The sequence below is a fragment of the Apaloderma vittatum genome, unplaced genomic scaffold, assembly GCF_000703405.1.
Source record: "Apaloderma vittatum isolate BGI_N311 unplaced genomic scaffold, ASM70340v1 scaffold16414, whole genome shotgun sequence".
In the NCBI taxonomy this organism is placed as follows: domain Eukaryota; kingdom Metazoa; phylum Chordata; class Aves; order Trogoniformes; family Trogonidae; genus Apaloderma; species Apaloderma vittatum.
In genome coordinates, this window is record NW_009712302.1 from 21,404 (window position 1) to 33,543 (window position 12,140).

The following is a 12,140-nucleotide window of genomic DNA, read 5'->3' on the forward strand; positions in this document are numbered from 1 at the left end:
ATAGTTGTGCACAAATTTTGATTTTTCAGATTTTTCACCAGTTTTAGCCTACTCTGATTCCTATTACTTGATTCAAATTACGCCCAAGCTTGATGTAACAAGAAAATCAAATTTAATTTTCAAGATAAGGCCATTATTGCCTACCATTTCCCCAAAATGAAAGAAGACATTAAGATGCATATAAAAGACCCCGAATAGCACCAGCGCAAAACTCACTTCAAATTTAATATGCTTAAAAATCACCACTCCCCACATATTGCAAGAGGTTAACTCTTCATTCACTTTTTCAGCCAAAGTCTTCCTGTTATCTCCAAGATTGATATATTTAAAAGCTGAGGAAACTACTTCCTTGAAATGCTCTAGAAAGAAAACATTAAATAACTCAATTCACAAGCATGTTTTTCTCTCTTCCTCTCTCCAAAGATAGTTGCGAATACCCCTTGTGCCAGCCTCAGTTCTGGGTCAGGCTGTGGGGAGAGCTGAACATTTTTCTGTAGCCAGATTTGCTTTTATGGCTGGATTGGTTTCTTGATCATAGCCTTTAATCAAAAATTGAATTCTAGTGCCAATGAGAAGAAGGAGGAATGAATATATACACTAGATAGATCAGTCTATTCCTTTTGATTGCAGCACCCACTTAAAATTTAAAATACCTAAAGCAACCACAAAACTGCAGCCAGACCAGGTTTAAGACACAGTAACGTCCTGAAAACTGACCCAGAGTTTTTAGTTCTGTTCCGAGCTTTGTTACAACCTCCTGTCTGAGTGCAGTTAGTAAACAAGTCTTAGTTAAATGTTCTGCAATACTTAAATATTAGCTATCACACTCTGGGGATTATGGAGTCCCTTTACTTAGGGCGTGAAGATGCCTAAAAGGGCAAAGTATGTTTAGAGACTTTTAGCAGCATACCAGAAGTTAAAAGAACAGTCACCTAGTAACTCCATAGTTCAAACGGGAATGTTGCTACCACCCCTGCACAACTTACGTCCACTCCACATCCTCCCAAGTATTAGTCAGCCTAATATATCAGACTTCCTTGGATGCAGACTACTTTCTGAGGCATCGTGCTCCTAACATTTCGTCCTCACCTACCACTGTGTTCCCATTACACCCCTCGGTATAACTGAAAGTGCCAGTGTTCTTGCCTCACAGAGAGACATTTGGATATTTTTTTATTGCTTCTAATTAACTCAAGTAAGGCCTCAGAGGGAGCAGTACAACAAGAAAGGTTGGCTTGTGATGTTTTTACTTTAACTTGTCACATCTTCCTAAACTCTTCAGCTGACCGGTCAGGGCACAGAACGAAGTGTACAATAGCAAGAAGGTTCAAAAGAGTACCCAGAGTAAGACTCCACAGAAACTCCCAAAGACACTGTTTCCCAGGACATTTGGTCTTTAGTTCAGGCTTCTGGATACGCATCAAGATCTATTTGAGTCTCCTGAGCGAAAAAAAGGAATGCAGCTTCAGAGGAAAATGCTCTAAGCTCTTTTTCACTATGCAAAGCAAAGTGCAACAGTTGCTACACTAGCCAAAAGTAACCAGTAAACAAGAACTAAAAGAAACATCACCTCCTATCCAGAAGAATAAAGCCCAAAATGCAATGTACCTGAGCTCCTGACACACTGTGCCACAGAGGAGTCATCACAAGCACAAAGGGTGTGACGTCTTGGCTCTCCTCTCCAAAAAAAACGGGAGACGTAAGGCACTGCAGAAGCAGGCCCTCCATTGCTGCCAGCTGTCTTGCGCTGCTTTGTGCATAGAGAGCAGAGTCCACCCATTCCTCCCTCCATCCCTCCCTCCTGCTGGATGTACTGTGTGCACGGGGAAAAGCACAGAAAACTGCTGCAAGATGGGTAGGCCAATTAACAACTACATTTTTATATCATACCATACTTCAGCAAGGCCAGTTGAAATGGTGCTAGTGCAATCTGTGAATACATTTTAATGTCTGATTTTAACACGGGAAAAACATTTACAGTCTTACAATGCTTAAAGAATATGCTCAAAATATATATGTCATCTCAGGCAAACAGCAGCAAAATGAAAGCTTGCGTGCTTCTTTAGAAGCATAATTCAGATAAAAGCATACTATGTTAGGATGGCTATGTTGCCTGTACTTCATTCACATCAAGAACAGCACCCAAAAGGGCAGCACTCCAGATGCCTGCTAAGTTCAGCACTGAAGTCTTGAACTCTTGGTATCATTGCGCAGCCTATTTCACACAGGGTACCACTGCGTTACCTGGAGGTAGAACTGAGCCCAAATGGTAGGTGGTCTGAGATAAATAATTTGTGAAACTAGCTTGAAAGTCCAGGAGAAGGAAGTCCAAAGTAATCCACTTGCTTGTTCTTGATCAGTCAAGAGAGACCAGCTTCCACTGTTACAGAAAACTGGCACGTAACGTAGCCTCTTTGCTCTTGGCCAGGCTTGGTCTCCATGCTAAATAACTTCTTTTCAGGGCCCAGGGGAAAATGCAATCAGCATCAGGAGAGTCTGACAGCAGGTTCTCAGCCCTCAGCTTCTGGTTTAGTCTGGGAGGTCCAGCCAGAAAAGAAGAGAGAACAGTGACAAAGTAACATAATCATAAAGCTATTTGTATTGTGCCAGCACTGTAGAAAGGTAGATTTAAAAATATTTGGGGGTATTTTCCAGGCTGAAATTTGGGTAGTGGGGTCTGGGTTTGCACAGCATTTTAATATTCACAGTCCATACCTTCAAACATGGATATGGAGACACCAAAAAAAGCCAAAAACAAACCAGCAAGAGAGGAAGACTGCAACAAAGTTAAAACCAGAACTTAAGTCTCCTGTCTACTTTCCTATACCACCAGAGTAACCTAGGAGTGCACAGAAAACAAGCAAGGTCAGACCAAAGCCAAAGAGAAAGCAATTCCAGAGAGATGTGGAAAGCTAAACCGAAAAGGATTACTGAACTAGATGGGATACTTCCTTTATTTACCATTAAAATGTAGTCAATAACAGAATCAACTACATTCATATTTATTCTTGCAGCTGCACTACATTAATAGGCAGACAATAATCTTCATTAAAACTAAAGTAGGAAGTGTTGTGTGCTGTTTCCAGCTCGACCATAAGATGGCAGAGCAAAACCATTTCTGTCATGGAGGTAGCAGACCTACATCAGATAGTTTAATGCTGCGTGGTATATTAAATATGCAGCCAGGCATGTAGCTGTAGAAATAAAAATCATATGTTTCCCCTCTACTGCAAGACAAACTTCATTCAAATCCAGTGAGATATCTGAAGTCATATCAGAAACTTTACTTCATAATCCTCTTAATAGCAGATTTGCAGAAATAAATTTTAAACTGTTCTCATGATTGCAGAGAAGACTTACAGAAAACCAAGAAATCTGCAATATTATCTAATCATACTAAGGAACCACATTATTCATAACAGTGGCATAGAGTCAGCACAAATCCTGCTGCGTAAGTTTTGTATGGCTTTCCCAGTTTTATATCTCATTCTCAATACTGAATGTACAAGAGACAGTTAATTTGCAAACCCTTTCTGCAGCAAGCTCAGCAGTACAGGTATATGCACTGACACTAAATCATCAGAGTTTAAGCTTTAGCTAGCTTAGAATTCTTAAGTTAAAGCCATATGCCTATTTTTGCACTTTCATAATTGGACCCTTGCCTTGAAGCAGCAAAGACTTAGCAAGCAGCTTCCATCAATGCAACAACTCACAGGATTTTCTGCTACAGGTGACTTGCTGCTTAGGTGTTACTAGCCAGCAATGAAAGTACCAGTTCTCTCCTCTGGGGAAACTTTTTCTATAGAAACTGAGGGGATTCTCTGTCTCCACAACAGTAAATGTAGCTCTAAATATGGAGTAGGAAAGGAGAAGTCTGCTTTACAAAATGTTCAGTCCTTTAAACGTTTCAACGTGCAAACACAACTGAAGCCCTTGAAAAAAACCAGCAAGAAGTGGCAAAAGGAGACAAAGCAAAAAAAAAGCTAAATAAATGGAGCTACTAAAAAACCCCAACCCATCGTTGCATGTAAGTGATCAGGTATATTGTGAAGAGGAGACATGAATGTACAGCCGCTCCATCACACGTCTGCCTTGAAAGGGATAAATTTCAACTGTCTCAGCAAGATTTGGCAAAGCTGACAGAGCTTGAGAGTTTCAGTTACTGTTACCACCTCTGCAATGACAGGCCAGAGCAAGTTCCAAGCAGCACACTGCTCCAGAACGAACACAGAGAAGTCTTAATAGCTTAAGAAAATTCATCTGAAGGCATTCCAGGGCCAATGTGAAACTTCAGTAGGTAGAAAACTGAACCATCCTGCTGGTCAATTCTCTGGTTTGGAGGCATCACAGAACACTACAGAAACGACATTATGCTCAAAGACAGGAAGTGGCTTTTGCCTTTCATCAGCAGACACATGATATTCCACATGATCAGCGTTAGTTGAAGCTACTAAATTCTTTCTGCTCAGAACAACTGCAATACAGTGCACTCAAGCTATGTTTTAATGCCAGCCCTCTTCTTCAAGAGACAGTTATTGCAAACAGGGGTACATGGCACTAGGAGACTGGTCAGTATGTTTATTTGTGGCTCAAAACCATGTGTGAATTCAGCCAATAGATATAGTGTTAAATTAAAATTAACAAACTTCATTCTTAAGCTGATGTAAACAGGACATAGAACTAAACCCCTACCAATACTGCACATGCTTGACTTAAGACTTATTGCCATAGGGGTTGGCCACATAGTCATGAGCAGCACTGTGTGGATCATGCAAGATCTCTGGTCAGTTCTGAAAAAGAAAAAACAAACAAAACTCTACATCCCACAAAAAAACCCATCCTAAACTAGACATCAAATACTAACTCCCAACAGAAAAACAGCTGAAGCACACTGAATAGCAGCGTTTCTTTCAAAACTTTGTGCACAATGCAACCCTTTTTACAGAGGAAAGTGCCACGTCAAGCCCTCAGAATGCTGCAGTTCACAAATACTGCAGAATGCTGCAGTTTTGTGCCACTCTGTGCTAGTTTATAATGAATTAGTATACATCATTTGCTGCACTGTTCCCTGCCCTAATGTAATATGCATGAGGGTGCATCACTAATTCATTATGAGGAACTCTCTACCTTCTCTAAAGGAAAGGTGATGGGTAAACTGTAGTTTTCAGTATCTTTTGACACAAAAACCAGCTTGAGTGGTATATAGATGGATGAAAGGAAATTGGGTAAGATAGGTAAATCTGCGAGCTGAGTACAGCAAACCTCAGTGAGGCACATCTTAAACTCCAGAGTAACTTGCCAAAAAACTCCTTCAGTTTAGCAGCTTCTGCATCCTTCACATGTTTTTCTCCGCCAAGAGGAATAGAGCCATTTTCTTTCTGCACTGTATTTCTACCTGCCATGTCAGAGGTCCTCCATGGGCCTGGTACAGTCTTTGGAAACCTGAACTATTTCCAGGTAGCAAGAAAGCAAACCAAAAGGTTTCTGCAGCTTTCAACTTGCAGGAAGGATGCTGGATTTAGGACTATGAAAAGTTAATTTCTCAAGTAGTCTCCACTATTGTCATTGTTACGGAAGAAAGAAACATGCAAGAAACTAGTGGTTACTTAATAGGTGTGTTCAGTGTGAGTCATTTTTCAAACACGAGATAAATTTGAGAGTTTAACCCTGCAGTGCCACAACGCCTACACTATGGACCAGAATTCAAAACTAAGCACAAGAAGCTTCTGGTTGCGCAGTTCACTAGTGGTAAAGGTTGTATTTAGCTAAGGTTTTCCTACTTCTTAGATTAAGTTTAAAATAAAGTTGACAAGCACAAAGCAACTGTCTAGACTTTGTAAATGTGGGAAAAACAACAACCAAGTTTGGGTATGCTTTGGCTTAAAACTCCTTAAAATTAAGATTTTGATTTTTTTTTCCCAGTTACACTCACTGCTCACTCTGAAATACGTGGTTTGCTCTACAAAAATCCATTATTAAGTAATATAATTAAATAATCAAGCCCAGATTTTCTCCTCTCAATACTGCATGAGTGGCCACTGCCTAGGTCAGAACAGCAGAATGGCTAACATAAAAACAGAGAGAAAAAAAACACAACCCAAAGAAAATAAATTCAGAACCTCTGAAAGGTCACTTCTGCTGCACATTTTACACATGCTTTGACCATTTGGGCATGCAGAAACTTGAATAGCTAAAACTCCCAAGTTCAGTTGATGCTAATAAACTGACTTCTTGGCAGAATAGGTGAGACCAGAGGAAGCTCCGTTCTGCCACAGCTCGATCACTATTGGCACCAACACCTCCCAGCAAACACTGCAGCCTTTGCTAGTGTAAAGCTCTCTACTACAGAGAGCTTATGACTCCTGAAGTTAAAAAAAGTAGTTTTTAAGAATTAAAGTTTGTTGGCTATGAAATCACCTGCTGCAGTGTAGCTTTAACTGGCCAACCTCAAACTGCAGCTGAGATAGGTTGTTTGCCTGTTTAGATATTTGTCCCCTCTTAGGAAAATTCTCTTTAATCGGAACAATTCTCTTCCTCAACAAAACGTTAAGTGTGTGTGTGCACACAAGAGTCCTTGAAAAGCATCTCTGACGCAATGCCCGTTTCAAACCCCTCAGAAGACCCACTTGGCTCTTTCAGTCTGCACGGGCAGCAAAATCAGGCCTGGCCTGTTTGCCAAATTCCACCCTGAAGGGCTTCACGCTGCAGAGTTTACTACGGAAACACCACGGTCTCCTAACAACAGAGGTCCTGAGCGATGCTGCAGGAGCTGCCCATCAGAATTTCCCGTATTTCCTATCTCTGGAGGCAGAGCATTGAGAGCAGTGCCAGCAGTGATAGCAGGCAGTTCTACCATGGAACACGAGAGATAAATAGGTGTACAAAATAGATTAGGTATCTGTCTCAAGACATCTAACCACAGTTACACTACACAACGAAGTGATACAATTGCAGTGGGTGATGTTTTACGTGTCAGAAGGCACGTTTAATTTTTCAAAACCAGAGGACAGAATAATTGCCATCAACACACATCCTTATCTATTTCTCACTGCTTACCTAACAGTTTGTGTGCAACAACAGTCCATTGTATGATCCTTGTTTTAAAACCTCCTCTTTTGGCTTGCTCTCTCTACTGAAATAAATTGTCAGTCCACGAACTCACTGAAGCAACAGCATCTGCAATATCATTAGTAATGGTGTATCAGAACTTTCACTCAATCACTAATTAATTTTTAGAGCAAACTTGAATGCATAACTAACTCTAGAATACAGCTCCCACAAGAGCTGCAAAAAAAGGTAAAACTAAGATGATATTTTTTTCCTCTCAAATGCATGCAGTTACAAACTCCCATGTTGCTTTCATCAACTGGTAGGAGGACAGTACCCTTCATGGAATGCAACTGAACTTGCCCCTCTTCTTTCATCTGTCCACTTATTGCTACATGCTCAAATACATGCAGAAAGTATTTTTAAGGCTCTGATACTATCTCTCTGCAAGTTCATTTACCAGTCATCAGGCTTTCAAACCCAACAGTAAACAAACTAAAGCCTACATATCTTAATGCAGTCTCCTAAATAGTTCTTATGACGCAGTTTATAATTTATCAGTCTCTATTAATCCTTTCTATTCAAAACTCAGTTGTCCTGAGTTGTCCTGTCTCAAGGAGGAGCTGCCACGGACAATGAGTAATGCCCAGATGGACCACACCAACCCACACCTTGCACTGATGGGAGGGGAGGAGGCAGCTGGGAAGATGGGAGGGGTGGGAAGGTGAGGGTGAAGTGCATTTAAGATGGGGTTGTATTTATTCATGTATTCCTCTCACTATCCTACGTTGTAAATGATGGTGGTGGTGAATTAAATCTATGTTTTTCTCCCCAGGTCACTCTGGTTCTTTACCCATCATTTTATATGGTAATTATTACCCTCCCTATCCTTAATCTCAAATCCTTGAGCCTTTTTAGTTCAATTGTCTCCCTCTGTATCACTGTGGAAATGGAGGTGGGGGGGGAGGAGTGAGCTGGAGACGGCGAGTTATTTTGTCCCAGTCGGGACAATACTTCAAAAGTCTCCTTTAGAAGCTCACATGTGGACACAAAGCTTAGGCATATTTAATTCAATAGCACAGAATCAGTCAGTAGCCCCAAAGAATTAAAAAAAAATAAATTAAAAATCCTGTATCCCAGACTACTTTCATGTCTTCTCCTCAGACCAAACAGCGCTCTTTCATACAGCCAGCATGAAGACCACAGCACTAGCCTCGCAAAAGGAGTTAAGGAAGCACTGGACCAGTGCGACTTTGACACATGCTAAGCATCCAACAGATGGCACAAGTTAGCACAGGCATTCTATATTTAGTCTTCTTGTAAAGTAGGTTTTGAAAATAGCAATGGTTAAAGTGTTTCCCAGTTCCAAAAGAAGCCACCAATAGAACAGCAAATTTAAAAAGCCATGAACAAAAAACAGAAGAGAAAAAACTGGCAACATATATTGCTGCTCTTTTTACACATAAACATGTTTATGGAGATGAAACATGTACATATTAAACACTGGAAATTTTTCAAATTATTATACAATGATTGCAGAGTACTACTCATAATGCGATTATTGCAACTGAGTAATACTTCAAAGAAACATGAGGACTTAAGTCTGCTGTGGATATACCTGTTCTAAATAGAATTCTGTCAAAACAGACTATTTCCAGGGAACATAAAACCAGTAATAAACCAGGAGGCTGAAGAACAGAAGCTGTGTACACTGTATATACAGTTTGAGAAGTCCTTTAAAATCCAACAGTTTACAGTAGACAGCATAGTATTAGAGACAGCTGTAAGGAGAGAAAAAACAAACAAAACACCAGTAGTTTTTCACTTCATGTATTTTACATTAAAAAAGAAAAAAAAAAAATCACTTTTCTACCCTACAAGTTGCAGTACTGAATATGGGCACATGAAGTCATGTTTACGTTTTCCCTGTGAGCTATGTGTAGGAATTTGCACTAGCTTCCCTAGCTAACTGAAGTACTGAGAAGACATAAAGCATTACACAAAAGAAGCTATTTACCATGTTACTTAGTAGGACATTCAAGAAGTTCTATAAAATCCAGCTGTGAAACATATTGGAACACCTGCTAACATGCTATATACACACCAGCGGAGAAAAAGAAAAATTGCTGCCAGCAATAAAAAGAACTACAGCTGCAAGAGGCCTGCAGTTAAAGACAAAAGCTTTAACTAAACACAGGTAGCAGAGGAAGCAAGCAGTCCCTGTGCAAGTGTTTAAAAGCCAGCACAGAGGGGCACATGGATGACACAAGAAAGATGAACGAGTAGCAAGTTCACTGTGGGTCACTTCAAACAAGCCACTTCTCAGAGGAACCTCTGAGCCTTTTCTGTTTATCCCATATGCAAACTGCTCATTTGTCCTTTTCTCTTACCTGAAGTCTGTGTCCACCTCCATCTGCAACCAACTTCCTAAGGAATTCTATTACACTGCTGCTGAAGAAGAGAAAAAGCAAAACTCCTAGAAGAGCGATCGAGAAGATGCAGCAGGACCAACCCTGAAAATCCCATGAAAGGAAGTGCAGGTCAACAGGGCAGGAAGACCAACACCACATGCTCTCCCTTTAGAGTGGTGGCAGCCCATTCTTTCAGCATCACCTGAGGCCCAAGTAAGCCTGTTTTTCTACTCCAAAGGCCCAAACAGTTAATGTGCAACACTTGTGTCTTTCTGCAGCACCGCATTTCAATAACTACCTGTTCTGAACCATCCCACCTGTGTTTCAAAGGTGATCTTAAAGGAGGAGCCACCCAATGTTTCACAGGTGGGAAGAGGAATTACGAGAAAGATGCCCTGGAAGCAGATTTCAGGCTTTAAAGATTATAATCATTCATCAAGACACAAGTCATCATCTTCACTTGTCATATTTTAATAGCTTTCTAACAGGAAAAGCAAAAAACAATCTGATGTGATGACAATAGCACCGTAAGACTTAGAAAGGGTATTACTTTCAGTACACAGGTGACATTAGCTCTCCACTTAGCATGTTTTTCCCTGGATATTTTTTTAAGTGCCTGAAGAGATGGCCATTTCAGGTAAGCTATCTTGCCATGCCATCAAATATCCAATTTACCCTAAAAGATGCCTGACATAAAAAGGTTAATGACTAAACCTGCATGCCAAGCACCTGTAAACCTACCATGAGTGAAGGCAGCATCTGTTTACAGATTCCTCGTTCTGCCTCCATGCCAGCTGCACTCATCAGTGCTGGCACCCAGGGTAAATAACTGTGGACATATCAACAAGAAGCACAAAATCCAAGAGCTTCCTTGCCACTGAAGTGGTAAGACTGCATTTAATTCTAAAACAAAGAAGTGCCAAAAGAACTGGCCAATTTTTTTTTCTCCTTGCTTTCTAGCATTTTTTTCTTACATAAAATACAGTAAAGTTCTAATTAGAAGTAAGGTTACTTAAGCAGCATGAGCAAAACCTTTTAAGAGAAAAGCACCAATGGCTTCTATATTCTGTGCCTGAGTCTTCCTGGTACTTTTTTATCAAGTTTGATTAAAAATATTTTAGCTCATTAATTCAGACGTAACTAGTATTTCCTAACAGTGGTTTTAAGTTGTATCAATATTCTCCTCTTTCTCTACAGTAACAGTGGAGACTGATACAACCGTGAGATCACCTAATATTTAAAAAAACCTGAACTGCTCTGTCTCTCTCCCCAACCAGAGTGTTACAACGAAAGCCTTCACAGAATACTATTGGAGCACGTGTCCTTAAAGTATCTTTAGCTACCTAATGTTCTGCAGGATTTAAAGTCACATTTCATGCTCTTTGAACTCATGAATAGGTCCTAAGCAACTATTGGCCCTGAAAAGCAAAAGCCAGCACATAAGTAGCTAATTCATCGAGAAGGTGACTTACTAGGCTAAGCACAGCACATTCCTATTAAAAATGGATAGACATGGTTTTAAGTTAGAGTCACAGAGAGTGGAAGTTACCTTGCATGCTTTTCTTTCCAAATCAAATATTTAACAGAGGAAAACCTCAGGTGTCACTGACACAGAAAGATTACTTGTGGCTTAAAACCACACACATGGATTGAAAAGTAGTGAAACATACTCTGCTCACTAAATAACCCTGTAAGTAATTTAGACTGATAGGTGTTTTCACAGGAGACTTAGAAATCTTCCAACTGTTTTCAAGAATCAGAATTTAATATTCTTTCAAAAACAAAGTGGACATTTCCCTGTTACCTACAGTGCCTGGCATTAATAGTGTGATTATGGCTTACAGCAGGCTATTTTTTGTCTCAAGAGGCCTAGCACTACAATACAGTCAGTTCAGAGGGTGGCAAGAGCAGAGGAACAATGGGTGGGAGAGGAAGAGTTTGTTTGCTCAGTGCAAACTAACCCGCCATACAATACTCCCAGTATACCCGCTCTTACTGAAGCATAGTTAAATTCAGAGCTCTGGCCTTCCTTTCCAAAAATCCCTCTCAGTAACTGGAGATTAAACCTAAGACCCAAACATGGAAGCAGCCTACCGGGTTGTCACTCTTGCAACATGATCCAGAGGAAAAGGGTGATTATTACGAGTCCTACACTACATGGCGCTAAGTATCTGATTATAGACAAGCGCTCTGCCAGCAGCAGAATGCCAGGGGAAATTGGTTTACAGGTCCTCCACTGTCGTATTTGGAAGAGAGCAGGCTCAGAGAAGGTTGCATCAATAGTCAGAATAGTACATGTTAATTCACAGCTACTCACTGAGCACTCAACAGCTTCAAGAGGATTGTGCTGCTCTGGCCTAAAGCAGACTTGAATCCTTACCCTAGTTACCAGGCACAAGATTCTAAAAAGACGTTCTGTGTTCTATATGCAACAAATAGCGGGTCTGACCTAAACTGGAGGAGCCTTTATGAAAGAGGAAAGGTAAAATGGATTACAAAGATAGAGGCAAAGAACAAACAACTAGCCTCTCTCAAAGTCAACGTAACTTCAGAGAAGTGGACAATTATACTTAACTATGAACTTAGGTACAATTTAAAAATTAAGCATATCAAATAAAAAGTCCTTGAAGGGACACGAAGCAAGAAAATTGTACAGCACAGCAAGTGCATCAGGAAGTTTCC